The sequence below is a fragment of the Bacillus rossius genome, chromosome 1 (assembly GCF_032445375.1).
Source record: "Bacillus rossius redtenbacheri isolate Brsri chromosome 1, Brsri_v3, whole genome shotgun sequence".
NCBI classification, from domain to species: domain Eukaryota; kingdom Metazoa; phylum Arthropoda; class Insecta; order Phasmatodea; family Bacillidae; genus Bacillus; species Bacillus rossius.
The window spans coordinates 318,925,548-318,947,512 of record NC_086330.1 but is presented as its reverse complement, the minus strand read 5'-3'; the positions used below and the strand labels follow the sequence as shown (position 1 = coordinate 318,947,512).

At 36.7% G+C, this 21,965-nt stretch overlaps 1 protein-coding gene across 2 annotated transcripts in view; it reads right to left on the bottom strand.

Annotated features, from left to right (window-relative positions):
• The window catches only part of LOC134527956 (uncharacterized), a 1,033,783-nt gene that overhangs the window by 441,914 nt on the left and 569,904 nt on the right, over positions 1-21,965 (bottom strand). The window lies entirely within an intron of this gene.

Here is a 21,965-nt window from a genome sequence, read left to right as displayed (position 1 = left end):
AGGAGCGTGGACCGGCGCGCCGCAAGCACCCACACGCTACCTGGCCTCCGAGCAGCATGGTGGCCTCTCTGTCTCCCCCTCGCCTAGCTCCGCGCCCCGCTCGCGTCCGCGCACATCCCTTGCCCTCCGCTGCGGCAACACACTCACGTCGCAAGCACCTCCGCTTCTGCAAAGACGTGATCGAACATTCGTCGTGAACAGATACGAGCTAGTAAAAATACAAACTTTGCTTACACGAAAATTATCTACTTATCCATAAGTTGGAGCTATTGTTTTTTAGGTAATTCAAACCAAAAAAAAAAAATTCTAGAAGTTATTTACATTCACGCCAATGTCAAAAATGAGATGAAAGTACAACTAACCGAATGTAGTGTAGAACAAAACATACACGCGGGAAAGTCATTAAAACTAAAATGCCAGTTAAAAAAATACTACATGCTTTTTTTTTTAAAAAAACAAACTAAAAACTTCTCTTTGATCTACTTGACAGCAAGTCATTGTTGTTACAAAGAGCCAGTACTCCATTGAACCACTAAATACCTGTTTATATACATTGGAATATTTGATGCGAGCTATGATGGAAATATAAAGAATAAAGTTGAACCGAGTTTTTATAAAACAAACAAAAACCTACAGGAATGTAACCACAAAGCGGAACTTAGTAACTTACCATGAAAATAAATTTATAAAATGGAAATTTCTGTATGGTAAACCTTCTGTATCACGTGCTATTAATTTAAAGAAAACATTTAATAAATGTCCTCAGTTTAAATCTATATGTGAGAATATTGTTAAGTTTTCAGGAGAAAAAAAATCACATATGAGAAAATACTTTAACATCTTGTTAAGTCCCGTTTTCATCAACTAACTTTAAACTCTAGATGCAGTGGAAAATTTCAGCTGAAGGATGAAACTATGGTTGAGGTTTTTTATCACGAACTAAATAGTTTATTAACTCATAGTAAAATTTCATAAATTTAATCATTAAATAAGACTTTTTATTTTAATTTATTATTATTGTTGTTTATTATGTTTAATTTAAATCGAAAAACCAATAATGTTAATATAATTGATATATTTCTAACCAAATAAGTAATTTTAAGTGAATATTATATAAGAGGTACGTTTATAGGTATCCTGCTTATCTGCACAGAAAGGGTGTCTTTGGTTCTTGTGTCAAAATGAGGAAATAAAATAGGTAACCACGAGCTATTTCATAACTGTCGTTTATGCTTTTAGCTGACACTTTACTGTTTTCGTTTTTTTAAGTGCACTCATTTATGCAGTACACTAATACCAGCCTTGAAATGGACCTAGCTATATTTAAATTAAACCTCTAAATATACGCGGGTACCCCGAAACCAATGCAACAGCTACGTAGTGCATGTTTTACTAACCCAACCTGAAAAATTACGAGGCTAATATAATTATTTTTTTAAGCGACATAGCGGTGACGGCACCCACGCTGTGCTTTGAGAAAACTAAGGATAATGTAATATGAGACTTCCCAATGCGTTTCGAAAAAGAAAAAAAAGTAAACGAGTAATGCAGAGTCTTAAGTTAAAAAAAAAAAAAAACTATATACGTTTCCACGCCTCCTACCAACACAAATCACATTCTGAACCCTGAAGCCCATTTCACGACTGAATAAAATCCTCAGGCATGAAGAGAGTGCCGTGTGGAAACTAACACACGAGTAAAGGAAAAATTGTCAAAGATAGTCTGGACACGTTTAAAACCGTCACGAATTAAGTTTAAAATTTTCAGACGCACGACACTAATCATATTAATAAATCACCAAGTCTTCTAAAACTGAGGAGTTGTGAACATGGATGACAGAAGTGTGGACATGTAGTTTATCATTTAATCTTTGGCTCAATGTCTATTCCACAGTGAGGACATAAAACATTGGGAATAATGGGAAAATTAATCAACCTTTGCGTATGGCAAGAAATTAACGCAGCATTTGCATGAAGTGTTTTAGGGAAACAATGAAAAACAGAAATCGGGGTGTTCGGGGTATTGGAACCCGAGTCCTCTGCACTGCGAGCCAAGTGCCTTGTCATTACGTCATATAGGCCCTGGACAGCCCGGAGAGAGATACCCGAGAAGGGGCGGGTGGATCAGCTGTGAGACAGAAGAGGAGAACCCCTCTCAAAAAAACATCGTTCACTACGTCATCCTAGTGAAAGGGGGTTACTGGTTCGCCGACATCGACATGCCGGTGGTAGGAGCACACTTGAGAAATTACAGTAAATTTACGGACTTTCCAACAAAGATTTGACCTCAAATAAACGAAGTGTTCTTCCTAATTTCAAATAACTGAATCTTCTTAGAAACTACGCCGTATTTTAATTTTAGGGTTGTATGTTTCGTTCCAAACAAAGATAAACTAACACGTGGACAAAAGAAGAGTGTTCTTAACCAGTTTTTGAAATGTTTCTTAATATACCAATAATATTCTTTTGGATTCGTGTCCAAATAAAGTGGTCTCAGTGTCTGTAAAATCATGAAGATAACCGTTCCTCGTACATTGAAGGTGAAAATATTTATCAGCGTAGGCTACCTTCCAGGCTGGGAATTTTCCTGCGGGAATACTTTCCTACTTAGAGTACAGGTCTGTGTTTTCCAAGGGCATGGACCGGAAGATATACTCGACATGACTCGTCAGACAGCCTGACTCCAAAATTGGAACAAAATCTAAAAAAAAATCTAGAACTTATATTACTAAATGAAGAAAATTTGCGTCAATGAAATGGATAAACTGATAAAGAAACTATAACTATAGGTATATTGTCTGATATATTTAAAGTACAAACAAAGTTATTGCACCCTTTTTGAAGGTCTACTATCAATTTAATGTACTTATATTCTTTCAACGCAAGCCGATGTTACAAATTTTGAAGAGCACCTGGCGGTGAAAAATGATCATTCATTCATTATTAATTTTCAAAAACTGATAAGCAAACTTGATAACATGACGACGAATAATCTTTGTACGTGTTGTTACAAAAAGCAAATTAAATTAAGATAAAATCCTAAACGCGCAACTAGGAGACGAGCGCAGAATCGCATTCGCTGTCACACATTAATCACGACGCGACTAGCTACCTCGGGCACGAACCAGGCTTCAGCTTAGTCAATATAGCATAGTTTAAACCTAAGCATGGTTAAAAAAAAAAATCTGAGAAAAAACTTAAGCGAATACGACAGAACTGACATAAAGAAGGCACAAAAGGGAGTCCTAGTGTGTTTTTATCCACGCGATTCGCAAGCAGACCACCGCAGCTGTAGCGAAGCCACGAACCCAGCGCACGGAGTCCGCTCCGATAGCACATGACAATGAGATATCTCCGGCGGCCAACACGCTCGCCACAGAAACACTCGGACATGGTTTTCCGACGGCCACTGATGGCCCGAGTGAGAGAAGGGGTCGGTCAGGATAAGAGGGAGGGGCGAGGGGTGGATGCATTACAACCGGGGGCTCCCCCTCCTTCATTCCCCCCTTGCGACAGTATATCACACACACGTACTGGCATGCACACACACGCACACACCTTCTCCGTCCCTCTCCCTCGTCCACGGGCAAGAAGGACGTAACTGACCCGACGATAACTCTGCTCCACCGTCGGTTTCGGACCGTGTGAACCAGGCTTTAAAGCACGCAACCGATACGAATGCCCTGGTACTTCAAACACCGTTTTTTTTTCTTCTTCCCGCCTCAGCGTTAGCTCTTGAAGGACAATTTTAACGGCGTGCAACACCCGTATTTCCGTTGAAACGAAAAAAATAAAACCACTTCAAGTTGCGTATTAATAATTTTTTTTTTTTAAATTTTCAAATAAGGCGGGCAAAAGAAAAAGCAACTTCCCGGACACAATCACTGATCACATCACTGGTGTTCACGCGGAGCTGGCTGCGGGCCACCGGACCCTCCTCGCCGTCGGAGAGGCGCGGAAGGGCGTCGTGTCGCCGGCGGCCATGGCGGACCCCGCGGAGGGGGGGGGGGGGGGGTCCCGGCGTCCAGACGTCGACGACCGGACGGGGAACCCGGGCTCTGGCCGCGCGAGGACTACACTGCGTCGGCACGGCGCGGCGGTCTGTGGGCTGCCGAGGCGGGGCGGGGGGCCGGGCGCACGCGCCGCGCCGAGCGGACCCGAGCGCCTCCGAGCCCGCCCGAAGGCACCCTGGGAGGGGGGGAGGACGAGACACACACAAAAAAAAGAAAGATAATAAACACAGGCGCTCTCGTGAGCGGTCCGGGGAGACGAATTTTATACCTCGACGAGGAAAGTTGCTTCTAACGACTTTTTTTTTTTTGCGAGGTGGATGCGGGGGGGAGGGGGAGATGAAAGAAGCGTTCGGGAGATAGATGCGGTAGATGTTAAAAATGACTTTAAAAGCGTACCACAGAGTTTAAAAGTTTCTTTTTTTTTTTTATGGCGAGTAATGTTACCCTCGCCTGTCATCAAGCATGCGCTTCTGAACTGAAAAGACAAGGTAACCACGTAAAGGTAAAAACCAAATAGCATCTGCAGTAGGGTAGACGTGGAATAACGGGAAACCGGTCTCGGAGGATGTTTAGGTAGACAACCGTTCAATATAAATAGTAATAAATAATAGCCAATAACCATTAACTAACAATAAATAATAGCCAAAAAAGCATAAAACAATTTTGGTGCAAATAACTAATTAATAATTGTTAGATATTATTGTTGTTTGTATTTGGATTAAGCCGTACATCAATAAATAATTTTATATAGCAAGATAGCGCCTTCATCATTTGGGTACATTAAAAAAAAAAGACAGTCGAAAAGGGGAGACTTGAATGACCTCGCCTATGACCATACAAAACTTCGAATACCATTTTCATTTTCGGGAAAGAAAAAAATTAGATGCATTTGCTGAACGCACATAAATGCTACATGAATAAAATGCATACATACAGTTAATTAGTTATGAATATATTAGAATCATTAACAACGCGTCTAAGAACAAACAGTATTAAACAGTTTATTAAAGTAATTACTTCACAAACAACATTACATATTAACTACTGACCTACAATTAGGACTTTTTCTCATAAATACTTCAACTAATTATAATTTCAGTTTAATGTGTATGTAAATGAGTGGGAGTGGTCCGGGGGGGGGGGGGGGGAAGATACTTAAAGAGAATGTCATTTCACTTACGTATATGGCTCGATAAATTATGTAATTTTATAGAATCTTGTACAATCATTTACTTGTTTGGCTAACGACACACTGTAATGGCACCACTGCCAACAATACATCAGCTAAACTGCACGGCTGGCATCAATTAGCTTGGGCTCATCAATCACGTGCAATTTAAACCAGCAAGTTTTAATGTCCGCTCAATGTGTTCAAAAAAGAAGGAAAACCTAAAAAAAAAAAAAAAAAAAAAAAAAATCGCTTTACGGGATATGAAAATAAACTTCGTAATCTGCCCCAGATTTCCAACAAATCTTTCATAAACATGTTAACACTGAAGTTTTATAAAATGTAGTTTTATAACCATGGTACTGCCCAAAAAAAAAACGTTAATTAATAAATTTATGATCACCATGGTCATGATTCAATTAACGTACTACGTGGTTATGGGTTAGAATTCTGAGTAAACTTGATTGTTTATATTTTTGTTGAATAAAAGAAGTTTGTTTTAGTTGCTTATTATAATTGATTAATATTTAATATTAGTTGCAAAATTAGATACATCAAAATTTTAATGGCATTTTTTGATTTAAATATTTCTTTGGAAAAAAAACTTTCCGAATAGTCTTATAATCGAAGCAAAAAAAAAGAATCGTTTTACATACATTTTTATATGAATAATTTTTTTTTAATCCTTAACGGAAGTCCTGCCACAAAGCATTACATATAACCTTAAATTAGCTGAACGTAATTATAAACTCTTATATATGAAAAAACAGAGTAATACATAACTTAATGAAATGTAAATATGCAACCTAGAGTGTAATTACTTCGAATACTAAAATTTTAAATAATGATGATGTTAGTTTTTAATGCTTTAAAAAATTATTTCAGATAATGAAAACTTTCCAGAATTTACATCACCTTTCTTAATGCGCAAAGTTTCCAATGGCAAAAAAAAAAAAAATTGTATTTATTTAAAGTTTACATTCATAATGTAAGATATTTTTATGGTTATTATTTATGTTACGCCGTGGGGACTGAGCGCTATAATTACTAAAAACACAACCTAAGTATCAACTTCAGAAGTAATAGTTAGAAATCAAACTCAATGAAAGTCGATGGGGTATAATTTATTTTCTAATGATGCAGAAGTGACGTCTAAAAAAAACAATAAAACTAAACAAAAATATTGTTATACTCTAAACTAAAATTTCTAGCAAACGCTACGTTTTGTGTTTTAAAACTGCTAAAAATAAAAAAAAAATATAAAATATAACACATAAGTAAAGAAATTTACTTAACATTTTGTGTATATGATGTACTACTTTAATATAATGTCATTAAAAAGGTTTCAATTTAAAAAAAGTTAAACTTGCCATTTTTAACTCATTCAATTACTGCAATCTTATTATTTTCTACAGTGTTTCTTATTAATTACAATAATTAACTGCACCAGCTTACTTACAATAGTTTACATAGTCAATTTACATTCACAGTCCAGGAAGACATGATAAAATCCATGACTTTACAAATGCAAGCCAGGCACACTGCCGCTACAACCAGCATGGTTTAAATTACTGTAAGATTTTCACAACATGTGAGATTTTCCGGTGCAAACATTTTTAGCACTTACATGTTCGCTACGAGTTCTCAGCACATCTCAAGTTAAAACATATGAGCAAAACGAAAATAAAATAATTAAGAAAAGAATGACTGATTTTAATTTATTTTAATGCAAGGCGTTACTAGCATTATAACATTTATAAATCACACGAGGCAAAATAAAAGCATTAAAAATGATAAAAAAAATAATATTTATATTATATACGCAGTGAACTATACCGTCAAAGTAATGATAAACAATTTTTTTTTTAATTTATGAAGGGTTATTTTACTACAACCTTTCCTGTAAACAAATACTATGTTTATTATGAGGAAAATCCAACCCTCGAAAAGGATCGGGCACATTTTACACGTTAGAAATGAAAATTTCTAGGGCGTAGAGGGAAAATTATGTTCGCGTCGACCTTGCTTGTTGCTCGAAGATGGTGGAACGTAATACGATGATGGCAGATCAAGTGTTCGGGCAGTTTAAAAGTATGAACCTTTTAATTCCGCTGCCTGAGGACAAAAACTGCCTGCCCGTTGGTTCTATTAACAGAGGTGAATACTCGTGAAACAATTTTAAGTCATATTATTCTTGACTTCAAACAATCTACTTCTGCACTATTCTGGCTTTTTTTTCGCTAAATTCTTTACTTGCAGCTTCAAAAAAATTATTGTTTTCAAAATAATTCATTAAAATAATAAAATTTTACTTTTATTTTCCATTACTAACACAAATTTCAGGAGCAAGTATACAACACTATTTAATATTTTGTCTGCGTGCCAGAGCTTCAAAATTCATTTAAAAAAATAAAAAAACATCAACGCTATATTACTTGTGAAATCAATCAGTAATTTTTTCCAACACCATTGACAATCACATGCTGATTTCAGCCAAAAACCGAACCTAGTTAGTGTCTGGTCATCAATATACCTGTTGCTGCCATACAAAAATAAACATCTTATTTGTTCAGAATACAATTAATAACCCAATATATTATGTGGTAACGATAAACTAACCCCTGGATTGTTTTTATGCCTGTAAGCAGACCATCTGCCAAGTTAAAGCACGTTATATTTAAAGAAGCACGTTATATATAAGAGAACTCTCCGCCGACCGAGAGTAACAAGCAGGAAGCCATTAAGGTGACTTAGCACACTTATAAACACAGAAAATACTGTCTAGTTTTATTACTAGGCAACGATTTAAAATATTTATTCTATTTATTCATAAAAAGAGTGTATTTTTCAACAAATTTGCCATAAAATATTTCTAGGTAGTTATATCACAAAATAGTGTAATTTAGACTCTGATGTATAAAACAATGTGTAATGTGTTTGTAGTAAGCATATATATGCATGTGGCTGTAAAGAGTGTATCATAAAACATGAGTAAGAGATGCACTATAAAAAAAAGCGAAAATAAGTTTTTCTTGTCAATTTGACCCATTCATTTTGGTTTAATCTTCACGATAAATAAATAAAATTATTTTAATTTAAATCGTAAAAGATTACGTTTTCGTGATTTTTAATAAAATCTTATACATACTCTGATTAATTATTACATGATTTTAGTTGCATTTAGGTGCATTACTTACTCACTTAGACGTATTAACAATATTTCGGCGTTATTTTATGTATTGATATGTTCGGTGTAGTTGCAGTTTTATTATTGTCCCCCCCCCCCCTTACGCATAAAACACAATAAAGACTGTGAGGTAATAGCGCCTACCTGCAGAATGCCAGCGTGTGACGTGAAACCGCCCACCAGGAGTCTGAGGCCGGCACTCTGCAGGTAGCCACACTGCTGTTTTACACACGGCAACACTATCACTCTTTTTATATATTTTAAGAAGTGCCTTTGAATTTTTCACCAAATTATGGCATTATAAGGTAAAGAAAAGGTTTTATTTTTATTTGATTTGAGGGATTGTAATTATTCTTTTACTTTTCTAATTTGAATAATTAACTTCGCAAATTAAGTAAACATTTAATTTATATCTGAGAATAAATTTTGGTTACGTTAATATGTCGTTATAATAAATTAAATAATTTACTGAATGAGACGCGTCATACGCAATGTAGTTTTTCAAGAGGTTCTTCATTAAAAACCATTTTTTTGTCAAACACTTTTTTCATTATATATCAGAAATAATTTTAATTTACACAATATGAAAATTAATTTAAATTTTAATATATATTTGGTCTATATTAAAGGGATTGTTATATTCATCATTTTTCAACGGGCGCCTTAGGCGTATTACAACTAACTAGTAAATTATAAGACGCGAAAGGATTTATTAGTAAAAATTTAAGAAATGGTTTCAAGTTTTTTCTCACATAAAAAACACTCCTTACCATAATTATCAGACAACATTTGTCGTAAAGGTAATGTGGAATACGCATGCAGCATCGCAGGGAATAAAATATTTTACTCATATTTATCATCTTCAATGTCCGTTTAAATCCATATTAAAATACAGAATGTCGATAAAACAATGTCCCAGATATCAACTTTAATAGTATCAACTGTCAGAGTTTTAGTGTTGGCTCTAGGTCTCAACAGTTTAGGATAAGCGCATGCGCGAGTACTAATTTGTTGTTCTCTCGCCTGCGCAAAATGGCGACTACTGAGCTTAAAGTGTTTTGTGTTCTGTAATTTGCTACGAACGAATCTGTAATTTCAGTTCAACGTGCGTTTCGTGCCGATGGTATGGCAATTCGAGACGATAAAGCTCTTTTTCGCTGGCCACCACCTCCACCTGACATAGCGCCATGCTTTTTTTTTACCTTTGGGGCTTTATAAAAGATCGTGTCTACGTTCTGCCGTTACCTTGAGACACAGAATTGAAGAGATTATTGCTTCCATTACTCTGGACGTGTTAACAAAAGTGTGGAAATAATTGTGCTTTAGGTTGAATGTGCGACGTGTAACAAAGGTGCACATATTGAACATTTGTAAGAAAAACTAGGTTAGTTTACCTTTAATTTGATATAGGCTTTGTTTTAAATAGTCAAACTAAACTGTTATAATATACCATTGAAACTGGAGCATTCTTTTATGGACACATATACTACACAAGAAAAAAAAAACACACTGAAATTTCAAACACGAGGTCTTTATACATACATATTTAATCACGTTCAGTAACGCAGTATATAAGTGAGACGCTGGTCCTTGTGAAAGACACGCGTCAAAAGCAAGCATGCATATCCAGGCGTTCCGAGAGGTACTACTGGGAAACGAACGCAAGGAAGGATCTGACCTCGTGTGTCGAGTTCGAACCACAGCCCACACGCAGCGCACATGCGTACCGCTGGAGATAAAAACACTGGAATTCCATGCTGCCACACGTAGCGTAATAGCGCAACTGTCTATTGCCAACGTACGTACGCCCCAACATAAAGGACGTGAATGAAAAGGCCATTTTCTTAAGAATTATTGATGAGCCCACATTTTCCACCTCCGTCTGAAAAATTAATTTACTAAAAAAACAAATTAAGCTTCGAAATTAATTTCTTTGAAAGGTTTTCACGCTAAATTTAATATTTTAATTTTATTTTAAAATTTTATTATATAGTAGATTTAACGGGAAATATTTCAATATTATTCTCATTACTATATATATATATATATATATATATATATATATATATATATATTCTTTTTCAATACCTCGATACTTACTATCGTACGAAATGCTTCATAGTATTTAAAATGCGAAAGGCAAGAGTTCCTTTTTTTAAGATAATTATTGAACTTAATTTGAAAATCTTTTTTCCTGAGATATTTGTTAAACCTTCCTATACGTTTGCGCGCCCGACCGTATGCTGAGTGGAGGCTGCGCTCCCCCTCTCAGCGATGGTGTCGCAGCATCCTGGCCAGTGTGTCTCGTGGACTGTTTCGGGGGGGGGGGGGGGGGGACGGATTGGGGAGGGGTGGATTGCCGGGGCTCGGACGACAGCGCGCGACCGGAAAGGACGTACAGGACGCGACAGGACGCGACAGGACGCGACAGAACACAGCAGACATCCCCCCGCCCAGCCTGCTCGGTAGAAACGCGTCCTGGCTGCGCCTCCACCGACGAAGGGAAGGGGGGGATGCTGTCAGGAACCCACGCTGGACTCTCTCTCTCTCTCTCTCTCTCTCTCCTCTCCTGTTACATACACGCCCTCCCCCCGGGCAGAACCAACTGGAGGAGGACATTTCAAGTCACTCGCGCGCATTTTGATTCGAAATCTTCCGCCCGAGTGGACACCTCGAGGCGAAAGCGCTACCAACGGAAACATTTCAAACTAGAAACATAAGAAACCCTTCTTTCGATGCCGCGAAGCCTATTCCTCTGACGATAAAAAAAATATCATATTTCCAATGTCATAGATGTTATAGAAAAATAAATTCTTGGTAGGCTGTATTTTGGGCTACAGCCGTTAGAGGTTTATTTCATGAATTTCCATCGTTCTGAACGGGAATGATGTATGAAATAAATTAAATAATTTAACAAAATTATTGATGTTGCTTTATTTTTTGATGTGAATTCGATGTACGTCAGACTTGACGGTCGTCGGGCGGCCAAGCCAAAAAAAAATTGCGGCATCAAACAGCAAAAAAACTTGGGCCATCGTTCACAACCACTGGCTCAAATGACTCCGTATCAACATCAGAATCAGAAAGCATATTCACGTCCATTAACAAACAATTTTCTGCATTCCCCGTCGCTTCTCGCCTTGAATAGCTTCAAAGTGATAGTGGCTGACAGTTGGAAAACGAAGTACATACGTGGAAGGCCGGAGGATTTTAGAGAACTTGAAATCTGATGGGTACCTTACCCTCAGTACGCTGCCAGTAAAACCCCAAAAAAATGAAGTCATCAACTGTATGATAATTAGAAGTGGATTTTTATATGCATATAAGGAACACTTGAACTGAATGGTTTAACTGTTATGTGCGCTGAGGCATATGTTTTTAGTATATGTACATATTGTTAAGATTTATAATGTTTGGAGAACAGCGTTCATAAGGGATAGTCCAGTTAAGTTTTATTGATTACTAATATTTACATTGCTAATAAATAATTGTACTTAAAATGTTTATCCTCAAGTCACTCAATGTCTGTCAATGTTCCACAGTTCGCACTCCTCACTGGAGCTAGGCTCAACAGTGGTCCGCACACAGTCTCGCGCCACTCAGTCGCCGCACTCTCACAATCCAATCGAACTACGTGTCGTTACACTCTCAGGGGGGGGGGGGGAGTGTCTATCTAATCCTCTTTGCTCAGAATCAGCGACTGAGGCTCGCTCGAGTGCAAATTTCGCGCATACTGGCTCATTTCTCTCGACTACGTTTTGCCTCATTCGATACCTACGACACTTCTCTGCATTTTTAGTTATTTCTGCTCGGACGACCTCACTTGTTTTCTTTCTTTTCTCAATCATAAACTGTCCTCGCTTATGCATTTTGCGATTTTTTCACCAAAACCAAAGTGACTTACATTATAGTTATTCCACTCAACTAGCACCACTCAGAGCTCACTCACGAGCAAATTAAAGTTTAAATCACACAATTTGGTCTTTTACTTTCGGAGTCACAGCTCTCACTGGCTTCAATTCGACGCTCCCCACCAACGCTCATTACGTCATCACTGCAAATGTTAACCGGGTGTGTCATACGTAACGACGACCACGAGAAAAATCTAATATACTAAGATATATTTACTTCAAGACTGCAGCTTCCATAGTTTACGAGTTTTAAGTGGTGTCGTATCTCCTCAGCCGAAGTCGGAAATTCATATCAAAAATGGGAAAAGGAGGGGGGGTTGTTGTGGTGGTGGTGGTGGTGGTGGTGGTGAGGCGTTTGTACATATTTTTCGCTAAATGGAAGTGATCTGAAAATTTCTCAATAAATGATAAATAAATACTAGTATTAAAAATTGGGGTACATATATATATATTTTTTGAGAATGCAAGTAAGTATAAAGCGAGGCGGCGCAATGGTAAGCCACTGGACATTGCACAGGATGTGGTTTCAAATACCGGTCCACCCATTCTAATTTTGGTTTTCCTTTGTTTACCAAACTCACTGGCATGGTTTCTTCCAATAGGTCATGGTCGGTTTCCCCCCAGTATACTAAAATTAGGATGGATTCTTCAACACTTCTTTGTCAATGAGAAGTTTAGACGAAGTTAAAAAAAAGTGTATATGTAACTCAGTACACTAAACAGAAGTGAAAATTCTTTGGCGATTCAAACATCGACTCGTAAGTATGTCGATTGGGGTAAAGCGCCAGAGAGAGAGAGAAAGATAGAGAGATATAGAAAGACAATTTTCTAAATAAACCTGAAATAACAAAATTATCACTCACCTCAAAATAACTGCTTAGGTTATCATTGATTATTGAACTATCAATAATGATTAGTTAGCAATAAATTATATTCACTGCTGAAATACACCATACAGAAAAACCGTGCGTGTTACGGTTTCTTCAAACAATTCTGCAACTTGAAACACGCCAAAACTCCGAAGGAAATATGAAAATTATAACAAATAGCGCTATATATGTGGAAAACGCAGGGACTGTCTCAACAGTGCTCTCTACGCTGCTTGTTGAACAAGGAAGAACGTGAGCGCTTTGGTAACAAATATACAATTCAAGGTACTCACAGCTGACTGTATAGGATACCTATATTAATTTTCTGAAACAAGCGCATGCGCACTCTCTATGTCTTATTCTTTAGTTCATTTATCTAACTAGGTTCTATTTTTTTTCAAGTGGGCGACGAATTGTCGCACAAAGAGGAGAACGAAAATGAGCCTAGCAACGAATATATCATAGTGCTTTCTTTATATCTCTTTGGTCAAGTAAGTACCTATTCGCTGTCATTTTCGCGTTAGAAACGTTTCACGACAATGTTTCACGAAAACGTTGCATTAAAATTCGGCCTTGAAATTTTACTCTCATCGCGCCCAAAGAAGTTTCACTTCAATAAGATGGTAGTTTATTCCTACCTTTTATGATTTGCCATTAATTTGTGCGCTGGCCGAGGTAACAAGCTCGTATGGTTTTCCAGGACAAAAAATGTTTAAGCATTAAGACCAAATTATCCAACGTCTGACAAACAATGCACGTGTTGCAAGGTTTCTTGCATACGGTTCACACATTTGCAGCTGTGTCATGTTTAACGTCGTACTGTGTTTTTATGAAACGGTTTAAACCAAGGAAAATCATTACTTAATTGCTATCCAAAAAAATTTAATCCGTAAACAGTAAAAAAACTAAAATTGTTAAAATATCACGAGAAACAATGGAAGCTGAAAGAAAAAAGTATAAACGCAATAATGAACAGGTAATTTACATTTTTCTTAACATTTGTCTCCTGAGTTATATATCGAGCGTAACCTTGGTCAATCATTTATTACACAATATTTTCAATAATCTTATTCTGAATTTTTTTTATAATAATGCATTCGACTGTCTTCGAGTTTATGACTATAGACATTAAGATTGAATACTAAACGAAGATGATTGGAAGTTTCGATAAGTTAGACAGAAATATGAACGCGAAAGCCTGTTCATGTTTAATAACTTAAGAAACGTGTGTCCAACACCGTATGGGAAGCACCGCTCAACCTATGGCTAGAGACCAGAATAATTCACGGATTCATTTCGTGATAGACTGAAATTCAAACAACTTTACCTCTGTGTTATATTTGCTATTGGTTTACAGTTCATGGGAAGAACTGTGGGCCAATGAGGAACTTTCAACCAGGGAAGTTTCAAAACACAGACCACCAAGTTGAGACTCCTCGCAAGTCAACGGCCAATGAACGGGTGACATTTATCTGAGTGTGCATAGATATGTGGAGTCTATTCCGAAGGTCACTGAAACCGCGATTTTTTCGGGTCCCTACCTATGGCTGGAAGTCCAGACAGTGCAGTGGTTAGAACCGACTACAATCTTATTGGTAACAACGAGAGAATCAGTTCGTAATGTGAGACAGCGAATTTTTATATGAAACTGTTTTAATACCATCCTTGTATTAACCTCACCCGCTTTTATCAACAATTTCTATGTCTATATCTAGATGTGTGCTGAATGTATTCTGATCTTTCAGTGATGATCAACAACGAAATAAATTTTTGAGAAGCTACTCACTAGAAATTCTGTGTTAACACAAGTGAAAATCAGGCTCTGGTGTTACTCGGTAAATGCCACAGATCTCAGTAGAACACGCTCCACAGATTTCCAATCACGTTAAATTGATTTCTAGAATGTTTAAGCAACTTCAATTTTTAAAAACATATCGTGATGCAACGGTTCTGGTAACTAACGCATGTTTACGTTATAACTTAGGACCTGCAATATCTACATTATCAATTGGAGAGAGGCTAGAATGCATACCATTATACGCATGAACGGAGTTCTCATTGGATTCAAAAGACCCAATTACATGCAGTCCGGCCGGAAGGTTAACTGTGGCAGCAGAAAATTGGCAGTAGACCGCAAATTATTCGTGTACAACTGTGTGAAGTTCATCCTGAGACCAGAAAATAAAATGAATTTTTTGGGTCTCTTACTATTAAAAACGTCAGTAATATAATACACTATCTATGTACAGTATAGTAATATAATTCCACACACACACGCCATTATTTTTTTTTGAATGGAACAAAAATATTCATGTAAACTTACAGATCTTTGTAAATTTGTATATTTGCATGAGAACAACTGTGTCACTACAAAATACTGGGTTCGGATTTTGGCATTTACGCTATGTTTTTTCCCAGTAACTCCAATAGTTAAAGTTCTTTCTTAACCGTTTCCTGAAAAGCTTTCCAGTATTAACTGCGCGCATAATAAGCACGATACAAAAAATTAAAGTCAAATATGATAATATTCGACTACCTTTTCCATGGTTTAAAAAAATGTATACTTGAATGAAACATAAATTAAATTAAGAATTATGCGCCAATTATCGTAATAAATTGTCAGTATTATCTATAAAAAAAAACGTATTTCACATATGCAAAAATAACCACGGCCATGTGTTTTACAAAGTTGCAATATATTCATGTAGTATTATAATCACAGCTGGTCAATTCCAAAGTAATCTTTTGTAAAAGTACAGAATTTTTCTGAGTAGGTTCTAAATTACTAGTGTCAATTCGTCCGTGCGTAGATGCCGCAGCTTTTCCGCCCAGCACGTTCACGAAATGGCTGCACCCACCACACAAATGCTGGCACAACACAGCTGGTAAAGTTACTACCCGCCCTGTGCTGGCGGGCTCGGGAATTATGTATGGCCAATCGAAAGTCTGTAATTAATATAGCTAACGAGTCGTGCGTGTGTTTGACCATTATTCATCGCATAAACCCACACTCGCGACGTTAATCAATACACCTACACGCCAATCTCTAAATTGTTAAATAGAAACGCCATTGATTTTAACTAACAATTACAAACCAACTTTTTTTTTTCTTGCTGTGGTTCTGCCTCTGGCATACAGGGTATCTTTAAGCTAAAGATTCGATTGTTCCATTACTTTCTCAATGCGCACAATGTTTCATGAGATAGATACCTCGGCGAAATGTCATCCTACTATCTTGAGCATCACCAACACAAGTGTTTGAAAAACCATTTTGGCGAAAACCTTTTTTTGGATTTTGTATACTCTAATTCAGCTGTAAATTATGGCCACCAATATTACACAAATTACTGCCCGGCACTTTGCTAGATAAGGAACTAAAATATACAAACTTTGTAACAGTGAAGGAAAAATAAAAAAAGACCCAACTGTGCTGGATACAGTTGAATACGTATATATTTTTCCGTAAATGGAACTAAAATTATCATGTAAAATTAGAGATATTTGTAAATTTGCACATTTACAAGAAAGCAACTGTAACAGTAAAAAAAAAAAAATGTTCGCATTACTTCTGAGCTCGGATTCTTAACCCGGTATTTATGCTTTTGTGTTGTCCCAGTTCATGCATTATTTATAACTTATTTGTAAACAGTTCCGTGAATAGCTTTCCAGTATTAACTACGCAAATTAATAGGCTTGATAACAATTTTCAAATATTGAATATTCGATTATCTTTTCCGTGGTATAAAAAATTATGATTGTAATAATATATCAATCAATATTTATCAATTTTCGTAGGCGCGACTATATATATATATATATATATATATATATATATATATATATATATTCAGTATTGTTTACAAATACGTATTTCATACATGCAAAATTATCCTTAGTAATTTCTTGTAAAAATGTACAGTATTTTTTGTTTGTATTACAAATTATTTCTTGGCAATTAGTTTCCAAAGGAATCTATTGTAAAAGTACAAATAAATGTTTTCTGTGTGTCATGAACAATTTATCGGGTTAGGATGATATTAAAAAATAAACATTGTATCTATTAGTAGTGCAAGTGTTACGAGTGAGTCAAAAATTACATAAGAGAATAAAAATATATCAGCACATTATTAAATGGGGTATATGATGCAGGACTTTATAAAAGAAGCACTAACTGTAAAAATATTTTAGACATCATCAAATGTACCTTTAGTCTCAAATGACACATCAGTATAGTTTATAACAAATTTGTCATCGCAAGCATCGTCGGAGATGATGTGCAATGTGTTAGCGACATTCCTTTCGGGTCGTTTATTTAAGATGCAGGATTAAGAGATATACAAAGCCCAATCGCATTTATAGCAACACTTTTGAAATAAGACTTGGTAAATGCCACTAGCGTGACTGTTAATATTTCAACAAATACTTGAATCGTCTTACACCCTGTTGATTTGGAAGAAAATCCAGTAAGTGCAGTAGGACGTGATACCTATGTAATAAATTTTCTTTTTTATTTGAAGTAATTTGTAGTGTAAAAATACTATTGAGATACGTGTATTGTGACAATTGAACGTAATCACGTACTGGCAAATACGTTCAAAAGACTAGACCAATGAGAGTTTTGAATTCGCCACCTGACGGAGAGACTTCCAGCAAAGTTCAACTAAAGGTCAACCAACTGTAGAATACATAATTCACCTTCGCGAGAAAAATAAATTCCGTGCATCAACTGACGATCGACAGAGTTGTCGATATTTAATGGCCAGTTGCACCATCTGATTTCAGGAGTGATCTCGAGTAATAAGCTGGTTTGACCATCATTCGACCACACTTTCTGTTGCAGCATTGTATTGTGAGCGCTGAACAAAGATCATTGGTAACTTCGATGTGAACCGACTCTCGGTTTGGTACATCGCAATGATCTCGAATCGACACTGCGCCAGCAGACACAGCCGACATTTTCACAGACTTTATACACGTTGATTTAATCAAGCGTAAGTATTACAGTACTTATCATTCTAAAAATGTCAGATCATATATAACACAAGTAGTATCAAATATTTTATTAGTCTAGTGTCACAACCTCTTCTCGTTAAAAATACCCATATTTTAAATAAATGAAATGCTTGTTATTTTAGTTTAATGTTTAAATATTTTATTTGTCATTACTTTCCATATTAAATAAAACCTTTCTTTAAAAGAAAAAACTTTTCAATTTCCGATTCGTTTTGTATTAGCTTTTAAATACCATTATGTGTTTTCAGTTGTTAATAAAAATTCAAAAGATAAGGTTGCGACTATATGAGCTGCTATCTTGTGGCAATCACTTCAACCAATTGTTCGCCGATCACAATCGATTGTAGCGACTTACGTCGTTCCCAGCCCACCAATAGTAATGCACCCGACATTTTTTTTTTCGACACTGCTGCTACCTGTTGTAGATTGGAAACGTATGAATTATAATATAGTTCACGCAAAGCTAAGTTCTTGCACCAGAATGTGTTGGCGCAACATTCAGAAGTGTGAATTTTAGATCATTCTTGAGCTGAGATCATTGGACCGCGGATCGAAGAGCAGAATGGTTGTGACTGGCGAAAAGCGACGTTTGGAGATTATAGGTATATATTTTCCCCCTGAAGCAAGGTTATTTTGCTGTCCGCCACGTGGCGCGTGAAGACGACACAGCAGAGCAGGTCGACACCCAGACGTCGGGCGGACGCGACAGGGAGAATAGAGGCGCGGCTACAATGGCCCGCAGGTCGGCGGGCACAGTCGCCGACCAGTGGCATTGTCAGTCGCGCCGGGGGCGGACAGGTGATGAATCGCGATGGGCCCGACGGGGCTTCCACCCGAGCATTGCGTGGGTTGTGAGGGGGGGACGGAGGGTGACACACGTCCGAGGACCTGCCTGAACAGGAATCACGCTATTCACCAGCCTCCCCAAGTCAGACACCCAAATAAAACACTTTCCCTGCTTCCTCAGATTTTTTTTTTCTCTTTCCCTGTTAAAACAATAGTTAGGTCAGGTTGGGTGAGGTATATACATAAAAGTCTCTCGAAATTTTTTTTTTGTTACAGTACAATACGTTTTCGCTCGTCTAGGTGTCCGTAACTACAATGAAAGGTTGATTATATTAAATCAGCGACTTTTAAAATCTCGTGTAACAGGTTTTTTTTTTATTCATCCCGACTGCGAAGTTTTACAAGCGAGCGGCGAACTCCGGGTGCGTTAAGGTAGGCCTACTGATTGGAGATCAATGAATAGGCCTAGTAGGATTCCCTGCGAAAGTGCGTGCACACGCAGTGTAGCGGATTCGAAAAAACTAATGAAATACGGAATCTCAAATTATAAAAAAAAATCGTTCCATCATCACAGTAATCCACAACATAGAATCATCATTATTCCTTCTGCTAGTCAATATTTCGACCAAATGCGTGGAATCTACCCGCAGAAAGTTCGCATTTGTGATTGTCGCCTCAATAATGGCAGTTGCACTATTAGAGTTCAGGCGTGATCTCGAGTCATAAGCTGGTCTGATCATCATACGTCCACATTTTCCGTTGTAACGCTATGTTGTGAGCAATGAGCAAAAAATCTTTGGGAACTTCGATGTGAACAAACTCTAGGGTTGGTTCGTAGCAATGATCTCTGAACGACACTGAGCGATCAGTTATGCCCAGCATTTTCACAGACTTTATGCAGGTTGATTTAATCATAATTAAATAATAGAGTATTATTTACAAAATTTCAGAAAATAGGTATATAATACACGTATCAAAATTTATACTTATTCTAGTGTTACAAACTCTTGTCACGATAAATACACATATTTTTTAATATTTGAAATTCTTGTTAATTTATTTTAATGTTTTGATATTTTATTTCGTCATGATTACTTTCCATATTAAATAAAACCGTTGTTTTAATCAAAACCTATTTATATTTCCTTTTGAATACAGTATATGTTTTCAGTCGTTATTAAAATTCAAATAATGCGGCAGCGACTTCATGTACTGCTATCTTGCGGTAATTGCATCAATTATTTGCTCGCAGTGTCACAATCGATTGTAGCGAATTTATATCGTTCCAGGACACCAATAGCAATGCCTCCAACATTTCTTCGATACTGCTACTGCCTGTTGTCGCAGATGGGAAATACATGAACTCACAGTTCACGTGAACGAAGATCGTGTAGTCCCAGACTGAGCAGAAGTTAGCTCTATCCGCCGGCTCTATCCAGCCGCCCGGGACAGAGAGCTTGGAACAACAATAGCCTAAGTCTTGCCACGCAAATACGGCAATTTTCAACCAAGTTTTAATATTTTTACAAGGGAATGAGCAGACATAACGTAAGAGCAGTTACATGGTGACCTTCATACATGTCTTTACTATCAATAAAAATTAAATTAAGAGTGTGAACCAGTGTGTGTAGGCGCAACGTTTAGAGGAATGGTTTTTCGATCATTCTATATGCTAAACAAAGTATCCTATATAATTTAATGGTGTGTCTGAAGATAGTAGTAAATGGCTGCTACTCATTGATTTAAAATGTACTTATACTGTCAATAAACTGCCTAAACGAAGGATATTTTTAGTATTTATTAATAAAAATGTTTGTGCCTTATTTTTTAAAAAAATTAATATTGCTTCTGCGTTTCATTTATCTTTCTCCCCCACCCCCTTTCCCACTCTTTGGAGGCGTTGTGGTTGAAGGGTCAGACAACATTAAAGATGTAGGTTAGAGAGAACAGAACGATTAATATTAAATGAATTATTCCAAGGTTTTTTAATGTAACTTTTTATTTTTAAAAAAATTAGTGACGAGATAATTGGCAGTAAACCATAAGCGAGTTATGACCCCTAAAGCATTAATTTTAAATAAATATTAATAAAAATTTAGATAATATAAAATAATAATTGATAGCTTAAAATTTATTAAATATCTTGCTAATTACACTTGCTATCTAATGACATGAAAATTTAATATCATAGATGGGTGGCCTGACCAATTCACCTCCGTTGTCGCACAGCGTAGGAAATTTGTATGCTTAAGCTTTCTAAATGTGTAAAGTAGCAAGCAAAGTGTATTCTGCAAACAGCAACAGAAAACATGGCAAGATAACTAGTACTAAGTACATAAACTACCAGATCAGTCACAGAAAAAAAAAAACAAGTTATGTTAGAGAACATTCTAGCTAGTTCTAAAATGCAAGTTCGCTAGCCACTTTGCTGACTTAACAATACTCAAATTTCTCTTAGGTTACGATTCTGTATCACACGCCATTGTGATATATTAATTTTCTCGTATTTAGCTTTATTTAAGGACTGTTCCTGAAATGTCTTCACTATACCTCCCTTAATTGTTTATCGTGCAGAAAATATTTTCAGCAAGATATTCATTTAGTATAAAAGTATAAATGTTGAGAGTCTGGCAAGTTTTCGTAAATAATATCACATGCGCGCCTTTCTACATTTCGTAAATATTTGTTCATATTATCTGCAACACAGCAACAAATACAAGAGAGGTATCGTGTTAAAATTTCAGAAATAGCCCTTAAATAAACTTAATGATGAGAAAATATCGTTGTGTGTGATAACGAGCTATAAGGGAAAGCCGTTTTGTTTAGTACCCATAGCAATTAAAATACGGCAATAAATCTTGTGAAGATTTCAAACCACAAAATGACAACACTTGACGCATTTCCTTGCGGGTAGGCATTGAGCTTATCGAAGTTCCTTCCAATCAGGCGCAAGGGAATGTTGATAACGACGCCCTGGAGACATCTCCGTGTATGGCTGTTATCCACGACAGGACCGATA